The following is a 20,679-nucleotide window of genomic DNA, read 5'->3' on the forward strand; positions in this document are numbered from 1 at the left end:
ACGTGCAAGTGCATGGGTGAGCATTTGTATGTGTGTATATGTGTGTGTGTGTGTGTGTATATATATGTGTGTGCATATATATACACATATATATGTATTTATGTGTCTATATACATGATGTACACATATGGTAAGGAATATGTGTGTATACATAGATTTATGTATGTATATGTACAAGTATATATCTCTCTATATGTATACACATGCATACAGGTGTATAGACATGTATATACACGTGTATATATACACCTATATACATATATACATATATGTGTAGATACGCATATATGTGTACATAAATATATGTATGTATACATATCTACATATACATATCTCTATATATGTATGTATACATACACAGACATATATAGAGAGACAGACAGAGAAAGAAAGAGAGAGAATAGAGAGAGATTTATTGTAAGGAATTGGTAAGGAATATGTGTGTATACATAAATTTGTGTATGTATACATACATGTATTTATCTATATATATTTATGTGTGTGTGTGTATATATATATAGAGAGAGAAGGACAGAAAGAGAGAGAAGAGAGAGAGATTTATTGTAAGGAATTGGTAAGGAATATGTGTGTATACATAAATTTGTGTATGTATACATACATGTATATATCTATATATATTTGTGTGTGTGTGTGTGTATATAGAGAGAGAGAGAGAAAGAGAGAGAAGGACAGAAAGAGAGAGAAGAGAGAGAGATTTATCGTAAGGAATTGGGTCACACAATTGTGGAAGCTGGCAAGTCCAAAATATGCAGACAGGGTAGCTCCCCCCATCAGTGTGGAGACCCAGGGAAGAAGTGATGTTGCACCTTGAGTCCAAAGAAAGCCTGAAGGCATAATTCCTCATTCCTTGGGGGAGGTCAACCTTATTTCTTTTAAGGCCTTCAGCTAATTAAGTGAGGCCCACCCCAGTATGGAAAATAATGTTTTACTCAAAGTACACTGATCTAAATGTTAGTCTCAACTAAATAATGCCTTTACAGCAACATGTAAGATAGTATTCAGCCATGGCCTAGCCATGTGATATTTAAAATTAACTGTTGCAATATGGAATGCATATAAACATTCCTATATAATTAACATATGCTATATTTCATGTGCATTATTTAAATGTTATTATAGCATAGAACCTGCTTTTATCACTCTACATTATGATTAGAGTTATTTCTTTAATAGGAAATAAAGGAATACCTCATTCTTTCTCAATGTTATGCTTAGAGGTATTTCCTTAAGAAGAAATAAAGGGGCCGGGCACGGTGGCTCAAGCCTGTAATCCCAGCACTTTGGGAGGCCGAGACGGGCGGATCACGAGGTCAGGAGATCGAGACCATCCTGGTTAACACGGTGAAACCCCGTCTCTACTAAAAAATACAAAAAATTAGCCGGGCGCGGTGGTGGGCGCCTGTAGTCCCAGCTACTCGGGAGGCTGAGGCAGGAGAATGGCATGAACCCGGGAGGCGGAGCTTGCAGTGAGCTGAGATCCGGCCACTGCACTCCAGCCCGGGTGACAGAGTGAGACTCCGTCTCAAAAAAAAAAAAAAAAAAAAAAAAAAAAAGAAGAAATAAAGGAATACTTCATTCTTTCTCGCTTTCTACATAGTATTCTGTTCTATGGCTATATCCTGATTTATATACCCATTACTCCAAAAATTGACATTATATTATTCCCAGCTGGTGAGCTGCTTGATCATGAATTCAAGCACACTTCTTGAATTCTTTTAAAATAACAGTCAATATTCTGTTCCTGAGCAGGTGTGATGGCTCATGCCTGTAATCCCAGCACTTTGGGAGGCCAAGGTGTAAGGATCACTTTAGGCCAGGGGTTTGAGACTGGACTAGGCAACGTGGTGAAATCCTGTTTCTACAAAAAATACAAAAATTAGCTGGGCATGGTGGCATGTACCTGTAGTCCCTGATACTGGGAGGCTGAGGTTGGAGGATTGCTTGAGCTCAGGAGGTCAAGGCTGCAGTGAGCCATGTTCACTGCACTGCACTCCTGTCTGGACACTGGAGTGAGACCTTGGAAAAAAAAAAAAAAAAAGGAAAGAAGGAAGGAAGGAAGGAAGGAAGGAAAGAAAGGAAAGGAAAGGAAAGGAAAGGAAAGGAAAGGAAAGGAAAGGAAAGGAAAGGAAAGGAAAGGAAAGGAAAGGAAAGGAAGGGAGGGAGGAAGGAAGAAGGAAGGAAGGGAGGAAGGAGAGAGAGAAAGAGAAAGAAAAGGAAGGAAGAAAGAAAGAAAGAAGAAAGAAAGAAAGACAGACAGACAGACAGACAGAAAGAAAGACAGACAGAAAGAAAGAAAAAGAAAGATTGATTGATTTTGTCTCAGGAAGAGGGCTGGCCTGATGTAGGCCAGTAAACTGACACAGGCCAAAGTGTGCATGTTACAAAGAAGAAGATTGGGAGGGTGTCAGGACTTTCAAAAATCCTGGAGCAGATTCTGGACGCCCACCTGTTGCCAGTGATGTGGCAGATCCCAGCATATCAGGAGCACAGGAGAGATGATCTTCTTCTGGCTCTGAGAGTCCATAATGCTTTGAGGAAGATTTAGCAACAGGTACGTTCTCACATTTATTCAATCTTTAACACCCCTACTGCCTAGGTATTCTTAACTGCATATCACGAATGAAGGACCCAAGGCCAGAGAACTAAAGGCTATGCCTGGCCTAATACCTTTTCCACTACAGTGCTCCCTGATGGTGGACTTTCATATCAACAAAGCACAAGTAGTATAAGCAGTAGCAGTAATAGAAGTAAAAATGATGGCAATAGGCCGGGCGCGGTGGCTCACACTTGTAATCCCAGCACTTTGGGAGGCCAAGACGGGCAGATCACAAGGTCAGGAGATCGAGACCATCCTGGCTAACAAGGTGAAACCCCATCTCTAGTAAAAGCACAAAAATTATCCAGGTGTGGTGGCGGGTGCCTGTAGTTCCAGCTATTCGGGAGACTGAGGCAGGAGAATGGCATGAACCTGGGATGCGGAGCTTGCAGCGAGTGGAGACTGCACCACTGCACTTCAGCCTGGGCAACAGAGCAAGACTCCATCTCAAAAAAAAAAAAAAAAAAGATGACAATAATGCCATGCAATAAAATGCTTATTATATGCCCAGCTGGGTTCTCAGTGATTTGCGTGTAGCAACTCAATGAATTTCTGCAACAGCCTCATCAAGTAAGTACTATTATTAATTCCATTTTGCAGATTAAGAAACTAAGTGTGGCTGAGAATATAGATGGCGGGCATTTCCTTCAGATCTTACAACTTATAAGGACTCTGGATAATTTACAATAGCTAGTACCTGTGTCTCTTTTCCTGGGGGCCTTTACTGATGCCAGGAGGGTTGCTCTACCAGGCAAAGAGAAGTATTACTATTCCCTGTGAATAACCTCAGGCAGTGTCCAATGTGAGTTAGATACATTTCCAACTTCCTTGCCTCTTGGGAGAGAAAGCTTTTTTTCTCTTTTTTTCTTGAGATGGAGTTTCACTCTTGCTGCCCAGGCTGGAGTGCAATGACACGATCTCAGTTCATGGAAACCTCTGCCTCCTGGGTTCAAGGGATTCTCCTGCCTCAGCCTCCCGAGTAGCTGGGATTACAGGCATGCGCCACCATGCCCGGCTAATTTTGTGTTTTTAGTAGAGACGGGGTTTCTCCATGTTGGTCAGCTAGGTCTCGAACTCCCGACCTCAGATGATCTCCCCGCCGTGGCCTCCTGAAGTGCTGGGATTACGGGCATCAGCCACCGCACCAGGCCTGGGAGAGAAAGTTTTTAAGTGAACTTGCATTAGTCCATTCTCACACTGCTATAAAAACATTACTGAGTCTGGGTAATTTGTAAAGAAAAGAGGTTTAATTGGCTCGAGGTTCCCAACTGAAGACATTAAGGCTTACAGGCTTCTGCTTCTGGGGAGGCCTCAGAAAACTTACAATCATGGCAGAAGGTGAAGGGGAAGGAGGGATATCTTCACATGGCCAGCAGGAGGGAAAGAGAGTGAAGGGGGAGGTGCTACACACTTTCAAACAACCAGATCTCGTGAGAACTCTATCACGAGAACAGCAAGGAGAAAAGTCTGCCCCCATGATTCAATCACCTCCCTCCAGGTCCTTCCTCCCACACCGGAGGTACAGTTAGACATGAGATTTGGGTGGGGACACAGAGAATTCTATATCAGAATTTCTCCACCATTACCCAGCACTCCCTGGTAGGCTCCACAGTGGTAAGTGGCTTTATTAGTATACTTTCCTTCTCTGCCCAGTCTTCTACTGCTGTTTCCTGTATTTTTCTGTGCTAAAATACTTGTCTCCGAGTCTACTTCTGGGAGAACTCAACAGAAGACATTAAGGCATAGAGAAGCTAAATAAATTGTGCAAGTCACCCTGATGTAAATGGAGACACCTCATAACTTTGAGTTACATTGTAACTTTACTTACAATGCTGCCTTCTACTCAACCCCAGCCTGAGACTACCCTCAGGGTACTTTGTCTAAGGGGACATTTATCCTCTGGCTGAACATAAAGCAGTAAGACAATGTTAGGCCTTGCTGTCTGTTTCTATGCTCACCTCAGGCTGGGCCTGTGGGAATTCTCTACCGAAGGATGTTTGCAAAGCTGCTTCTGTTCAGTCCTGAACATCAGTATAGAGGCATGAGGGGAATATGGGAAAACACAAAATTCTGCACGACAGGAAATCATGTTAGAAAACTGTGAAAATCATGTATCCTTTTGAGGCATAATGGTTTTAATTTTCTTAGGCCCTGATCTTCCTGGCAACAATTTAGAAGTGCGTAAGCATTCATGAATGAGAGTGGGGCACGTCTGCATATTTAATTTCATGTCACTGGGTGGAAACTTTCCTTTTGATCTTAGCATTTAAGGGGATTTACACTTTAACAATTACATTTTTTTTTCCTCCTCAAAAGTCAGTGTGAGTTATTGAATAGTGTCAGCATACTTGGGGGTAGGGGAAGGATGCTGAGAAAGCCAAGAGGATTTCGCTTCTGTCTTGGATGTAGTGTCACACTGTCTACATGCTCCTATTCTTGAGAAAGGGGGAAGCTGTGAGGGTCTCACCAAGCAGGCCCCTTACCCACTCTGGAAGAGGTTGGGCCAGTAAACATCAGGACTTAGATAGAAGACAGGCTGCAGTTTCTTTACCTTGTTCAACAGTGAGCCCTGATGATCCTCCAAGCCTTTGCGTAGACAGATTAATGCTACATTCGGAATGAGTATCAGTGGTTGTCAGAGACAAATGGAAGATTCTCTACCCTCAATAGAATTTGAATTGCTTTTCCTTCCTTTTCTAAACCTTCTCTTTTCTCCTTTCCTTCACCTCCACGTCTTCCATCTTCTCCCCCTATTATCAGAAAGGGGTCTCGATCCAGACCCCCGGAGAGAATATTGGATCTCACATGAGAAAGAATTCAGGGTGAGTCCACAGAGTAAAGGGAAAGCAAGTTTATTAAGAAAGTAAAGGAATAGGCCGGGTGCGGTGGTTCACGCCTGTAATTCCAAGACTTTGGGAGGCCGAGGCGGGTGGATCACAAGGTCAGGAGATTAAGACCAGCTTGGATAACACGGTGAGACCCTGTTTCTACTAAAAATACAAAAAAATAGCCAGGCATGGTGGCAGGCGCCTGTAGTCCCAGCTACTCGGGAGGCTGAGGCAGGAGAATAGTGTGAACCCAGGAGCCAGAGCTTGCAGTGAGCTGAGATGGTGCCACTGCACTCCAGACTGGGCAAAGGAGCAATACTCCGTAAAAAAAAAAAAACAAACCTGAAGGAATAAAAGAATGGCTGCTCCACAGACAGAGCAGGACATTCCCAAAAGCAAAAGGAAGAACGCGCCCACCTTAGTTACAATGTTTGCTCAAATATAAGATAAAAATGTCAAAAACTCACGGGGTGGTGGCTCTACTACAAGGTGCTGGGATAAAGGTTTCTCGTCTTTCTGTAACTACTGTTTTCTGCAAGATCTGTATTACTATATTTAAAGCAAAACTCATTCTGTTCTTCTTACTATTATTATTTTGAGACAGGGTCTTGCTCTGTCACGCAGGCTGGAGTGCAGTGGTGTGATCAAACTCACTACAGCCTCAACCTCTTGGGCTCAAGCGATCCTCCCATCTCAGCCTCCCAAGTAGTTAGGACTACAAGGTGCACCATCATGCCAGACTAATTTTTTTATTTTTCACAGGGACAGGGTTTCCTAGGCTGGTCTCAAACTACCGGGCTCAAGCAATCCGCCCACCTCTGTCTCCCAAAGTGCTGGGATTGCAGGCCAAGCTGCAAAACTTATTCTTAAACAAATCATGCTTTTGATATCAAGACATCAGGCCATTTCCTGGGTCTGTTAAATCCTCAGTCTGTTTAGCAAACAATATTAACCTGTTCCCTTAACCATAAACATCCTGTGACTAAGAATGCCTAGCCTGCTGGGAATGCAGTCTAGCAGCTCTCAGCCTCATTTTACCCAGCCCCTGTTCAAAATGGAGTCACTCTTGGTTCGAACGCCTGACACTCCACCCCACTTACTTATTTTCTTCCTTCCTCTTTCCCACACATAATGTATTTCAGTGATTTTTCTGAGCCATCCATTAGGGATACATATGTAAAAGACTTGTCAGGAACTCGTAAGGTCCGGATGGCGGAAATGTCTAACCCTTTCCATGAGGAATCATTTGTGTCCAGAAGTATATACCACTGATTCAAGGATTGTTATGAAAGGAGCTGGGCACATTCCTCAGCCCCGGGCTCAAAACTCCCTGAGCCTAGCACAAACACATCCCATCCTCCCATCCCACCACCATATATCTCTCAAACTCCCTGAGCCCAGTATAAACACCACCTGGAAAGTCTCCGATAAGGGGACAGCCGTTCAAGGTTACTGAAAGCGCAGGAGCCAAAAGAATTTCTTTGTTCCCCTACAACTTTCGGGCTATAAAAAGCAAACGCTCGCATTGTTCAGGGCCCTCTTGTATACTGTGTAAAGGAGGGACCAAGTTCGAACTTGTAGTAAAGATCCTTGCCGCTTGGCTTTGACTCTGGACTCTGGTGGTCTTCTTTGGGGAACAAACAGTCTGGGCATAACATCTGGGGGCCCGTCCGGGATTCCCCAAGCCCACCAGACCCCTGGTCAATGGATCTGCTAAGATCGATCTACTGATAGGTGAGCTGGCTCATCTCCGTTTGTCTGTCTGTGTCTGAGTGTCTGTTCTGAATCTGAATCTGTGACTCGCGAGGTCTGAAACTGAAGCTGGCACAGTCCTGGCGGACGCGCTATAGGACAGCCAGTGGAGACCGGTGGGAGACGTCCCCTGGCTCTCTTCTGATTTAAATTGCAATCTGAGTTGCCGGAGCGCGTTCGCGATCCGGGCAACAGCTGAATCTGACCCCGGTCCCCGGGTGCGCGCTCGCTGTCTGAATTGCCCCGGTCCCCGGGTGCGCGCTCGCTGTCTGAATTGCCCCGGTCCCCGGGTGCGCGCTTGCTGTCTGAATTGCCCCGGTCCCCGGGTGCGCGCTCGCTGTCTGAATTGCCCTGGTCCCCAGGTGCGCGCTCGCTGTCTGAATTGCCCCGGTCCCCGGGCTCCCGGCTTCTGGCGCCGCGCTCCCGGCCCCGGTCCCCGGGCTCCCGGCTTCCGGCGCAGATTTCCTTTACAGGGATTCTAACCCACATTCCTTTACAAAAAGAGCCACAAAGTGAGACTGGGGAAAGGGAGAGAATGAGTGAGAGAGAGACCATAAGAGACGGGAGAAGGAGAAAGTGAGAAGGGAAATCGGAAAGAGAAAGGGGAGGAAACGGCAGACGTGGAGAGTCAGAGAGAGAGACAGAAAGAAAAAGAGACTGAGTGTGAAGGAGAAAGGACACGGGATGACAGAGAGAAAGAGAGCGTGCGCGAATGAAAGAGCAGGAGAGAGCAGGCGGAGGGGAGGCAGCCGGCACTCACGGGCCTGCTGAAAGGGAAAGTAACTTTGAGGGGCCGGCAGGGCGGATGCAAAGGCGTACTTCGCGGACTAGCCCCCCCCGCCAGCCGCCTGACTCCACGGTGGCTTTACCCCTCCGGGAAATAGGACCCCCAGATGACACAGGAATCCCCAGGCTCCAGTACTGGCCATTCTCCACCAGTAATCTGTATAACTGGAAAACTCAGAGTGCTCGGTTTTCAGACAACCCCAAAGATCTACTGGCTTTACTGGATAGTGTCATGTTCACCCACCAGCCCACTTGGAACGATTGTCAGCAGCTCCTCCGAATCTTGTTTACCACGGAGGAGCGAGAGAAAATACAGGTAGAAGCTAGAAAGCTGGTCCCGGGGGACGACGGTCAACCGACTGCCAACCCCGACCTCATAAACGCGACCTTTCCTCTGACCAGGCCGGCATGGGACTACAACACGGCAGAAGGTAGGGGAAGGCTACGCCTTTATCGCCAGACCCTAATGGCAGGTCTCCGGGCAGTTGCTCGCAAGCCCACTAATTTGGCTAAAGTATATTCTATTCTGCAAGAAAAGACAGAGAGCCCAGCTACCTACTTAGAAAAATTAATGGAAGCTTTTAGACAGTACACCCCCATAGATCCAGAGGCTCCAGGAAGTCAGGCAGCTGTTGTAATGTCATTCGTAAATCAGGCAGCCCCAGATATTAAGAGAAAACTCCAGAAATTAGAAGACTTGGAAGGAAAGCGGATTCAGGACCTCCTTCAGATAGCCCAGCGGGTTTACAATAACAGAGATACTCCAGAAGAAAGGCAATTTAAGGCCACTGAAAAAATGACCAAGGTCCTGGCAGCAGTAGTACAGAAAGAGCATCTACAGCCAGAGTACACCCAACCCAGGCGGCCCCCCAAGGCATGATAATCTGAAAAAAGACCAATGTGCCTACTGCAAGGAGGCTGGCCACTGGGTAAGAGACTGCCCCAAAAAGAAACAACGAGGACAGGGACCCCCTAGGTCTACACCCGTACTAGTCACTCAAGATGAAGACTAGGGAAGACGGGGTTCGGATCCCCTCCCCGAACCTAGGGTAACTTTGCAAGTGGAGGGGTCCCCGGTCCAGTTCTTGGTCAATACGGGAGCACAGCACTCAGTCTTAATTAAAACTAATAGAAAATTATCCTCCAGGTCCTCGTGGGTACAAGGGGCCACAGGAGTTAAAAAATACCCATAGACAACACAAAGAACAGTAAACCTCGGAGCCAAGAATGTAACCCATTCTTTCCTGGTTATCCCTGAGAGCCCCTGTCCCCTATTAAGGAGAGACCTGCTAACTAAAATAGGAGCAGAGATCCATTTCCTCCCTGAGGGGCCCATCGTGACCAACTCCCACAATCAACCCGTGTCCGTCCTAACTATAACCCTGGAAGATGAGTACCGGCTCCACCAGGAGCAAACGGCCCCTGACCAGGACATAGCAACCTGGCTCCAGCAATATCCAGAAGCTTAGGCGGAAACGGGGGGCTTAGGACTAGCAAAACACCGTCCTGCTTTATTTGTTGAACTTAAACCTGGGGCAGACCCCGTGCGGGTACGCCAATACCTGATGCCCCTAGAGGCCAAGAAAGGAATTGCCCCGCATATCCGCCGGCTCCTTGACCAAGGGGTCCTCCGCTCATGTCACTCACCCTGGAATACTCCATTGTTGCCGGTACAAAAACCTAATAGTGGAAAATACAGACCTGTACAAGACTTAAAAAAAATCAGTAAGAGGGTTGTGGACATACATCCAACTGTGCCTAACCCATATACCCTCCTGAGTACCCTAAACCCTAAACATCAATGGTACACTGTTTTAGATTTAAAAGATGCTTTCTTCAGTTTGCCTTTAGCCCCTCAGAGCCAAAAGCTCTTCGCCTTCGAGTGGAATGACCCTGATAAGGGCATAAGTGGCCAACTGACATGGACCAGACTGCCGCAAGGATTCAAAAACTCTCCTACCCTGTTCAATGAGGCCCTCCATGAAGACCTGGGATAACTTTCCTGCCCCCAACGACCTTAAACCCTGCCTCGCTGCTGCCCAACCCGGACCTGGACGCCCCACTCCACGACTGCACCGAGATACTAGCTCAGGTGCACGGAGTTCGAGAAGACCTGCAGGATCGCCCACTTCCTGACGCCGACCTCGTCTGGTTCACTGATGGGAGCAGCTTCATGCATCAGGGCCAGAGGTACGCTGGAGCGGCAGTGACTTCAGAGACTGAGGTAATCTGGGCGGAACCCCTGCCCCCAGGGACATCGGCCCAGAAGGCCGAATTGATAGCGCTCACCCAAGCTCTTACCTTAGGGGCGGGGAAAAAGCTGACGGTATATACAGATAGCCGATATGCTTTTGCAACAGCGCATATACATAAGGCCATTTACAGGGAGCAGGGGTTACTGACGGCTAAAGGAAAAGAGATAAAAAACAAGCAAGAAATCCTAGCCCTGCTAACAGCCCTATGGAGGCCAGAAAAGTTAGCAGTGCATTGCCCAGGGCATCAAAAACTAACTACTCCAACTGCTCAAGGCAACTTTCTGGCGGACCAAACTACAAGAAAAGTAGCGAAGGCTCCCAGCCAACTCCTTGCACTCCAGCTCCCTGACCCGGGCCCCCGGGACTTGCCATATTTCCCTGATTATTCAGAACAAGATCTCCAGTGGATTGACAAGCTTCCCCTGAAACAGATCCAGAATGGGTGGTGGACTGATACTAATAACCAAACCATCCTACCAGAAAAATTAAAACAACAAGTGTTAGAACACATCCACTGAACCACCCACCTGGGTGCTCGGTGGATGATAGACCTGATCAAACGCTCTAAGCTCAAATTCAGACATACAGCCGAGATGGCCAGCAACATCGTGACAAGTTGCAAAGTCTGCCAGCTTAACAACGCCTATCCCCAATCCCAGGCTGCAACGGGAACAAGGCTCAGGGGAACCAGGCCCGGTATCTACTGGAAAGTAGATTTTACTGAGATAAAGCCAGGAAAATACGGGTATCGGTACTTACTTGTCTTTGTAGATACTTTTTCAGGGTGGACTGAAGCATTCCCCACCAAGAAAGAAACTGCTCAGGTTGTAGCAAAGAAAATCCTGGAAGATATCCTCCCCAGGTATGGCTTCCCCGTCCAGATAAGGTCAGATAATAGGCCGGCCTTCGTCGCTAAGGTAAGTCAGGATTTGGCTTCCATCCTTGGGGCAAATTGAAAACTACATTGCGCTTACAGGCCCCAGAGTTCAGGACAGGTAGAGAGAATGAATCGGACCTTAAAAGAGACCTTAACTAAATTGACTATGGAGACTGGCGCTAATTAGGTGGTCCTTCTCCCCTACGCTCTGTTCCGGGCCCATAATACCCCTTATAGACTAGGCCTTACTCCTTATAAAATTATGTATGGCAGACCCCCACCCTTAGTTCCCGGCCTAAAAGATGATCTGCTCAAGTCTGAAACAGAAAATGTCTCTGAACTCTTATTTTCCCTACAAGCCTTGCAGAAAATTCATCAAGAAATCTGGCCCAAGCTGAAAGAACTATATGAGACCGGTCCCCCGCCGACACCCCATCCGTACCAGCCGGGAGACTGGGTCCTGGTCAAGCGACACCGACAAGAGACCCTAGAACCCAGGTGGAAAGGACCACTCCAGGTACTCCTAACCACACCCACCACCCTGAAGGTAGAAGGCATCGCATCGTAGATCCACTACACCCACGTCAAGCCAGTGGACCCAACCTCCGATCTTCTGGGACCAATCACGGCGGCGGCTGAAACACCGGACGCGTGGACTGTGGACAAAGCTAGAAACAACCCCTTAAAACTCACCCTGCACCGGCAACATAACTCACTGCAAACATGCAGTTAGGTAGTCTAACCCTAACGTTAGTCGCCCTAGTGGCTGCTGGGGAAATCACAAAACCAGCTCATAATCCCTTTGTCTGGAGATTCTGGCTTTATGAAAACCGAACCCACCCTGGGCAACCTCATAAGCCCGGAAAATTATTGGCCAGTGCTGATTGCCCTTCTCAGGGTGCAACAGCCCAATTTTACTAAATTTTACTGGTTTTCAAATAGCCAAACCTATGACACCAATAATATGCTTTGAGTTTGATCAGACTAAATACAATTGTAAACACTATTGGTAGCACCAAAATGCCGGCTGTCCTTATAACTATTGTAACATCCATAGACCCCGTTATTGGGGAGAGAGAAAACAGTTAGACCCTAAATGGCCCTTCCATCGTAGACGGGATAGAGACTTTTCATATACATGAATAGTTAGAGACCCCTAGAACTCCCGCTGGACCACACCTCAACATGGGGCTGTATACTACTCCCCCTCCTCCACATGGCCTAGCAGTCACCTCTATCTGTGGCGAGGCCTAGTGCAAGTACTGCCCCTGGTCCACGGGAATATCCAACGACAGGAAAACAGACTAACACAAGACTTACGTCCTTTCTCCTGGTTAAAGTTATTACAAGAAGGACTAGAACTTGCTAACCTTACAGGACTTCATAGCCTGTCTGACTGCTTTCTGTGCGCCACTCTAGGGCGTCCACCGCTAACCACTGTCCCTCTGCCATGGGGATCCTCTACCTTTGCCCAAGCTAACAACCTCCGAAACCTCTCATATGCTCCTATCCTGAACGTGCCCCTATACCTAAACCCCAGTCAGGAGAAGTTTCCCTACTGTTTCTCAGGAACCAATTCCAGCCTCTGCAGCATCACTGCAACGCCCCCTAATATCACCTTAAGGGCTCCATCAGGCATATTCTTCTGGTGTAATAGAACCTTATCTAAGAACCTACCTAGTCCTTCTGTTAATAACCTACTGTGTCTCCCTGTCACATTAGTTCCCCGGTTGACTCTACTAACTGCTGGCGAGTTCCTAGGGTATACCGGTAACTGGACTAGTGCTGTTATTCACCCAGACCCTAGACCAAGACCTGCACGAGCCATATTTCTCCCCCTCATTGCAGGAATCTCCCTCACCGCATCCTTCATTGCGGCCGGACTGGCGGGGGGAACCCTAGGTCACACCCTCATAGAAAGTAACAAGTTGTACCAACAATTTGCCGTTGCTATAGAGGAGTCGGCTGAGTCCCTTGCCTCCCTTCAGCGGCAGCTCACGTCCCTAGCTCAGGTAACCTTGCAGAACCGGAGAGCCCTAGACCTACTCACTGCAGAAAAAGGTGGTACATGTATATTTCTAAAAGAAGACTGTTGTTTCTACATAAATGAATCAGGACTTGTAGAGGACCGGGTCCAACAGTTACGCAAGTTAAGCACTGAAGTAAAAACACGGCAGTTTGCTTCAGCTGCAAACCAATGGTGGAATTCCTCTATGTTTTCTCTGTTAGCCCCCTTCCTTGGACCCCTGCTAAGTCTACTATTTCTGCTTACCGTAGGACCTTGTGTTGTTAACAGAATTTTACAATTTGTTAAGGAAAGATTTAACACTGTACAACTCATGGTCCTCAGAGCCCAATACCAACCTGTAAACGCTGAAACAGAATCAGACTTATAAGACCCAAGATTGGCTCTAAAGATACCTGAAGAGAAGGGGGGAATGAAAGGAGCTGGGCACATTCCTCAGCCCCGGGCTCAAAACTCCCTGAGCCTAGCACAAACACATCCCATCCTCCCATCCCACCACCATATATCTCTCAAACTCCCTGAGCCCAGTATAAACACCACCTGGAAAGTCTCCGATAAGGGGACAGCCGTTCAAGGTTACTGAAAGCGCAGGAGCCAAAAGAATTTCTTTGTTCCCCTACAACTTTCGGGCTATAAAAAGCAAACGCTCGCATTGTTCAGGGCCCTCTTGTATACTGTGTAAAGGAGGGACCAAGTTCGAACTTGTAGTAAAGATCCTTGCCGCTTGGCTTTGACTCTGGACTCTGGTGGTCTTCTTTGGGGAACAAACAGTCTGGGCATAACAGTTACTATCCATGTTCCTTCCTCATAAGAACTGACCAGACCTGAGCAGTTATTCAGCTCTGTATTCACTCAGACAGGTACTCTTCTATTGAACATTATTTAACACAGTTTTAATGCCAATGTCATAAGGCTGTAAGGCCAGGATATTTGGGTTTTCTCCTGACCCCACTGTGTACAAATTTTTTGCCTTCACTATGCCTCAGTTTTCTATCTGTAAAATGGGCATGATCAACCCTCAGTGAGTTAAACTGATGATTAAAACAGATAATAGGGTAGGTTCGGTGGCTCATGCCTATAATCCCAGCATTTTGGGAGGCCGAGGCAGGTGGATCATCTGAGGTCAGGAGTTCCAGACCAGCCTGGCCAACATGGCAAAGCCCCATCTCTACTGAATACATAAAAATTAGCTGGACGTGGTGGCATATGCCTATGATCCCAGTGAAACTAGGCCTCATAAAACTTAGAAACTAGGCCTCATATAGAAAAAATTAACACCAGGTGGCTCTGGATAGGGTCCCACCCTGCCTCGATAAGGACCCACCCTGATAGGGTCCCACCCTGCCAATTCTGGGAAACAACCTCATGGGGTCCCACCCTGCCAATTCTGGGGGTCCCACCCTGCCTCGAAGTTCTCGGAATCAACAACTCCAGGAAAAAAACCTCATAAGGTCCTGCTCTAACCAATTAGCATAAGACACCTTGCTCAGGCCATAGCTAGACCCAATCATTTTGCGCCTTAAGCTTTGTTTGAATTTCGCGCCATAAGCTGTGTTTGAACTTGTGTTTGCCTATATAAACAACCTGTAACAAGCAGTCGGGGTCCCAGGGCCAACTTAGAGCTTGGGACCCTAGCGCGCTAGTAATAAATAACTCTCTGCTGTGAATCTCGTGTCGGTGGTCCTTCGCGGCGGCCCCTGCCCAGGAGGGAATCGACAGTTCGGTTCCAACACCAGCTACTCGAGAGGCAGAGGCAGGAGAATCGCTTGAACCCAGGAGGTGGAGGTTGTGACAAGCCAAGATCATTCCACTGCATTCCAGCCTGGGAGGCAGAGTGAGATCCATCTCAAAATAGTAATAATAATAATAATAAAACAGATAATAATTTGAAGTACATGGTTTAGTTCCTGGACATAACAAGCCACTCCCACACTTAGTGACTTAAAGCAAGGTTTGCAGGCTTTTTTTGTGAAGAGACAGAGAGTCAATATTTTAAGCTTTGCAGGCCATATGGTGTTCATTGCAACTATTTAGATCTGTTATCATATGAAAGCAACTATAGATAATACATCAAGGAAGGAGTGAGGCTCTGTTCCAACAAAATAATATCGACAAAAACAGGAGACAGGCCAGATGTGGTCCACAGGCCATAGTTTGCCAACTCTTGACTTAAAACAACAACTATTTATTTGCCTTTTGTTGGTTTATAATTTGGATGAGGCTCAGCTAGGCTGGCTTACGTGTCTGAAGTCAGCTGCTGGGCCAGTTGGGCTGGTTGATCTTGGATGACCTCAAGCTGGAAGGACATGGCTCTGCTCCATGTGGGCTTTCATCCTCTAGTAAGCTAGTTGGGGCTTGCTCAAATGGAGACTGCTCAGGGTTCCAGGAAACTGTAGAAATATGCAAGGTTTCAGGGCTGGGTGTGGTGGCTCATGCCTGTAATCCCAGCACTTTGGGAGGCCGAGGCGGGTGGATCACCTGAGGTCAAGAGTTTGAGACCAGCCTGGCCAACACGGTGAAATCCCGTCTCTACTAAAAATATTGAAAACTAGCCAGGCATGGTGGCGGGCGCCTGTAATCTCAGCTACTCAGGAGGCTGAGGAAGGAGAATTTCTTGAACCTGGGAGGCAGAGGTTGCAGTGAACTGAGATAGCACCACCACACTCCAGCCTGGGCAACAAGAGCTTAATTCCATCTAGAAATACAAAAGAAAAGAAAAGAAAAGAAAAAAGAAAAGAGAAGAGAAAAAAAAAGAAAAGTAAAGAAAAGAAAAAGAAAAGAAATATGCAAGGATTCTTGAGGTCTAGGCATAATGTCTGTCACATGCTCTTGGTCAGACTAAGCCACAAGGCCATCCTAGATGCCATGGTTGGGGAAACTGACTCCATTACTTGGGGAAAATGCTGCAGATTCATACTGCAAAGGAAAATGCATAAAGGGAGGGAAATTAGCACAACCGTGTTTGCAAACCACTTACACATTAGCGCATAAGAAGTGCTCCCTAAATGTTAACTAGCAGCCTGGACCTACTCTGTAGCTTGTAGAAATAGAAGAGATGATAAAGCTATAAAATCTAAGGTTTGAGATGCTTACAGTCCAAAATGTGAAATAAGCTTTGTCCACAAATAACTATAACAAAGAATAAAAATAAGAAATTCTTAATTTCTGAATTCTTCAGTTTGGAATTCAGAGCTTAAGAAATATTAGCAACTACGATGTAGGAGATAAAAAGTTCTGATAAGTTTGCTGAGAGTGGTGGCCTCCAGCTTCATCCATGTCCCTGCAAGGGACATGAACTCAGAAAACCAAACACCGCATGTTCTCACTCGTAAGTGAGAGTTGAACAATGAGAACACATGGACACAGAGAGAGGAACATCACCCATCGGGGCCTGTTGGGGCGTGGCAGGCAAGGGGAGGGAGAGCATTAGGACGAATACCTAATGCATGCGGGGCTTAAAACCTAGATGATGGGTTGATAGGAGCAGCAATCCACCATGACACATGTATACCTATGTAACAAACCTGCATGTTCCACACAGGTATCGCAAAACTTAGAGTAAAATAAATTTTAAAAAAGTTCTGGGCTGGGTGCAGTGGCTCATGACTGTAACCCAGCACTTTGGGAGGCCGAGGCGGGCAGATCACAAGGTCATGAGATCGAGATCATCCTGGCCAAAATGATGAAACCTTGTCTCTACTAAAAAAAATAAATTAAAAAAAAAATCAGCCAGGCGTGGTGGTGGGTGCCTGTAATCCCAGATACTTGGGAAGCTGAGGCAGGAGAATCACTTGAACCCAGGAGGCAGAGACTGCAGTGAGCTGAGATTGCACCACTGCACTCCAGCCTGGCGACAGAATGAGACTCCACCTCAAAAAAAAAAAAAAAAAAAAAAAAAAAGAAGTTCTGTTAAGTTTATGGGCCACATAGGGACTATGTCTCAAAACTCTTCATGACAAAATAGACTTATATAGTATTCTAGGCCCCAGATGCCTCCATGGATAGTGATATAGCCCTCAATCTCATGATGGCAGACTCCCCACCAGGGTCGCCTTCCACAGTCACCCCTGTTTTATTTCATTTGGCTGTTATACTAAAGTAACATAGACTTGGTGGCTTACAAGCAAGGGAAATTTATTTCTTACAGTGTTGGAAGCTTGAAGTCCAAGATCAAGGTGTCTGGCCTCTCTTCTGATTTATCAAAAGAAATCAAGAATTTTTTTTTGGCATAAGATATCTGTTAATGTAAGTGGTAAGGGTGAGATCTGGTGGTGCTGAGATCTTTAAGGCTGGTGATGCCACTGGAGGTAGGGTAGACTAGGGAAGGAGTTAAGTTTGGGGAAAGAAATCAAGAATTTACTTTTGGCATAAGATACCTGTTAATGTAAGTGGTAAGGTGAGATCTGGTGTCTAGTGAGAGCCAATTCCTGATTTATATTAATAGAAAACTGTATTTTTGCTATGTACTCACATGGCAGAAGGAATGAGAGGATACTTTGCATTGATTTGTGTGGGTACATAATAGGTATATATATTTATGGGGTACATGAGATGTTTTGATGCAGGCATGCAGTGTGTAATAATTACATCATGGAGTGCGGGGTATTCATCCCCTCAAGCATTTTTCTTTTTTATTACTTTTTGAGATAGAGTCTCGCTCTTGTCACCCAGGCAACCTCCACCTCCTGGGTTCAAGTGATTCTCCTGCCTCAGCCTCCTTGGTAGCTGGGATTACAGGCAAGTACCATCACACCTGGCTAATTTTTGTATTTTTAGTAGAGACGGGGTTTCACCATGTTGGCCAGGCTGGTCTCAAACTCCTGACCTCAAGTGATCTGCCCACTTCGGCCTCTCAAAGTTCTGGAATTACAGGCATGAACCACTGCACCTGGCCCCTCAACCATTTTTGATGAGGGCACTTATCCCACTCACTACAGCTCCGCCTTCATGACCTAATCACTTCCCAAAGGCCCTGCCTCCAAATACTATCCCCTTAGGGATTCAGTTTCTACCTATGAATTTTGCGGAGGCATAAACATAAGTCTTTGGCACCTCCCCATATCTGGAGGAGAGCCCCAGCATTCTCCCTGCCATTAATTTTCTTATCTCTACTACAGCAGAAGGAAGCAAGGGTGTCCGAGGGAGAAAATACTGTTATGGGTTCTTAGTTTCTGTTTCTTGTGGGGTCACTAAAACCCCTTCCTTATCCCTCTTTTCCACTTATCACTAGAGACAGAAACTAAAAATCATGACTTCAGGCTACCAAAAGCCTAAAACAAAACAGAACAACAACAACAACAAAATAATGTGAGTTAGACAAGCTTGGCAAGGAAGCCGTAAGGTGAGAACCATGAAAATGGAAGTGATCACCTGCAACTCAACAGCATTTCAGATGGAGAGGCATTTCTAAGACCTCAAGGTGAACGCACGCTTGGCTTGTCCCAGGAACAATTAAGATATGAGTGCAGCTGGATCGGAGTGAGAGAGTAGGACAGCAGTGACAGACACAGTTAGAGAATAGATAGGACCAGATCATGCAATGAGGGGTTAGACTATGGGAAGACAGACGTAAAAGCAGGAAGATCAATTAAAAGAGGTGATAGGCCGGGTGCGGTGGCTCATACCTGTAACCTCAGCACTTTAGAAGGTTGAGGCAGGCGGATCACGAGGTCAAGAGATCAAGACCATCCCGGCCAACATGGTGAAACCCTGTCTCTTCTAAAAAAGCTGGGCGTCGTGGCACACGCCTATAGTCCCAGCTACTCGGGAAGCTGAGGCAGGAGAATCACTTGAACCTGGGAGGCGGAGGTTGCAGTGAGCCGAGATAGTGCCACTGCACTCCAGTCTGGTGACAGAGTGAGACTCTGTCTCAAAAAAAAAAAAAAAAAAAAAAAAGGAGATGCTGATGGCTTGGTCTAGGATGGTTGAGATGGGATGGGGAGACATTGTTGGATTCTGGATACATTTCACATGTAATAATAGGTAGGATTTGCTCACGCCTTTGTTCTACAGAGTGAGAGAGAAGAATTTAGAACATCTCCAAGGTTGGTCTGAGCAACTTTAAGGCTGGAGGTGCCATTGAAGATAAGATAGACTAGGGCAGGAGTTAAGTTTGGGGAAAGAAATCAAGAATTTATTTTTGGACTAAGATACCTGTTAATGGGCTGGGTGCAGTGGCTCACGCCTGTAATACCAGCACTTTGGGAGGCCGAGGCAGGCAGGTCACGAAGTCGGGAGTTCGAAACCAGTCTGGCCAGCATAGTGAAACCCGATCTCTATTAAAAATACAAAAATGGTATTTGGAATATCAGTAGGTAGTATAGTGTAGTGGTTGAGATCATGGACTTTTGGCCTTAACTGCTGGGGTTCAAATTCTAGCTTTACCACCTATTAGCTGTGAGACCATGGGCACATTCATTAACCCTTATGTGCCCCAGTTTCCTCTTCTGTAAAAGGGGGACAAAACTACACCTCCTCGGGAGGATTAATAAGTAGATTGCTTGGAAAATTGCCTGATGATCACACTTCTGGAGCTATTTGACAGCGAAGACCCTCGGGAATGGGACTACTTTAAAACAGTCTTAACATAGAATTTATGGCAAATTTCTCAGTCTTAGAGCATTCATCTGAAAACAGATTAACAATATTTTCCTAAGGTTTGTTTATGAAACGGAACACTTCAATGGTGTAGCTGAACTGCTGGAAATACTAGAAAGTATTATCAATGGCTTTGCTTTACCTCTTAAGGCAGAACACAGTTTCCGGTGAAAGTATTGATCCCCTTACACACTGTCAGGAGCTTCTCACTCTGCCATGCACAGCTGGCATATTGTATAGTGCAGTTTCTGGAGAAAGATCCTTCACTCACAGAACCAGTTATCAGGGGGTTAATGAAGTTTTGGTCTAAAACATGTAGTCAGAAAGAGGTCATGTTCCTTAGGGAACTGGAAGAAATACTGGATGTGATTGAACCTTCACAATGTGTTAAAATCCAAGAACCTTTGTTCAAACAAATCACCAAGTGTGGATCCAGCCCTCATTTTCAGGTGGCAGAAAGAGCACTCTAGTATTGGAATAATGAATTCATCATGAGTTTGATAGAAGAAAACTCTAACGTCATCCTTCGCATCATGTTTTCCAGGCTTTACAGGATTTCGAAAGAACCTTGGAATCCGGCTATTGTGGCGTTGGTGTACAATGTGTTGAAGGCATTTATAGAAATGAACAGCACCGTGTTTGACGAGCTGACAGCCACATACAAGTCAGATCGTCAGCGTGAGAAAAAGAAAGAAAAGGAGCTGAAGAATTGTGGAAAAAATGGGAAGATCTGGAGTTAAAGAGAGGTCTTAGATGTGATGGAATAATTCCAACGTAACAAAAACAATGACAGCAACATTGCTAATTGGTGGAGTCACACATTTATGTAGCAGAAGATGGAGCAACAGTTTTCTGTATTGTGCAACTTCACGGTAGATTTTGCATTTGTTTCATTTTTACAACAGCACTGTATATACCTGTCTCTAAGTAAAGGAAAAAAA

General features: G+C 46.0%; 1 pseudogene; it reads left to right on the plus strand.

Annotated features, from left to right (window-relative positions):
- Positions 1–19,656: 19,656 nt before the first annotated feature.
- On the plus strand, positions 19,657–20,478 carry LOC720847 (serine/threonine-protein phosphatase 2A 56 kDa regulatory subunit epsilon isoform pseudogene; annotated as a pseudogene).
- Positions 20,479–20,679: the final 201 nt, after the last annotated feature.

Source organism: Macaca mulatta, chromosome 3 (genome assembly GCF_049350105.2).
Source record: "Macaca mulatta isolate MMU2019108-1 chromosome 3, T2T-MMU8v2.0, whole genome shotgun sequence".
In the NCBI taxonomy this organism is placed as follows: Eukaryota; Metazoa; Chordata; class Mammalia; order Primates; family Cercopithecidae; genus Macaca; species Macaca mulatta.